A 602-nucleotide genomic window follows, 5' to 3' on the forward strand; every position below is an offset into this window, starting at 1 on the left:
TCTCCCTCTCTCTGCTCTCTCTCTCTCTCATCCAGTGCCAGCCACTGCGATCATGCCTCATCCACCTCTCCCTCCTTCTCCCCTTGCTCCTCTCCTCCTCCTCTCTTCTTTCGTTCACACATCCTTTCATCAGATATGACTTTCCTCCCGAACTGCAGCGCACTAGCCCCATGGCGATCTGCTGGGCTGTGAGGGGGGCTGTTAAACGCAGGGCTCCTTCCTGTACCCTTGCTCTTTAAACACACTTCTTTTTTTGGTTCAGTGGGAACAGATTTGGACGAGACACGGTTTTAAGTTCCGAGCCTCTGTTTCCAGCGACGATCACAATTTCCCTCTTTTGCCGCCTGCTTGTTGGTGGATTTGTGTCAGTGTCAGCAAGGGAGTTTTCCGCTTTTGTATCATGTCCCTATTTCGCTGGATTCTGTCTCCTGGAGTTGTTTGAGTGGCATCCACACCGCGGCTAGTTCAGCCTCCCTGTCTCTGTGCTGGGAGGGGGAGGGAGACCCTGCTGCTGAGCTCACCGGAGGACCAAACAGGAAGGAAAAAAAGAACATCACAGAGGTGTAGAAGAACAGAGAGAACAGAGAGAGGAGAAGAAAAAG

At 52.2% G+C, this 602-nt stretch overlaps 1 protein-coding gene across 1 annotated transcript in view; it reads left to right on the top strand.

The window, feature by feature from the left end:
• kcnab1b (potassium voltage-gated channel subfamily A regulatory beta subunit 1b) overlaps nucleotides 1–602 on the top strand; it is a 44,250-nt gene continuing 43,648 nt past the window's right edge. Inside the window, exon 1 of the mRNA XM_081723690.1 lies at nucleotides 1–602. This exon is cut by the window's right edge and continues 627 nt beyond it. The gene's annotated coding sequence lies outside the window, so the exon portion shown is untranslated.

This window comes from Electrophorus electricus, chromosome 11 (assembly GCF_041902795.1).
Source record: "Electrophorus electricus isolate QZ-2024a chromosome 11, ASM4190279v1, whole genome shotgun sequence".
Taxonomy (NCBI): Eukaryota; Metazoa; Chordata; class Actinopteri; order Gymnotiformes; family Gymnotidae; genus Electrophorus; species Electrophorus electricus.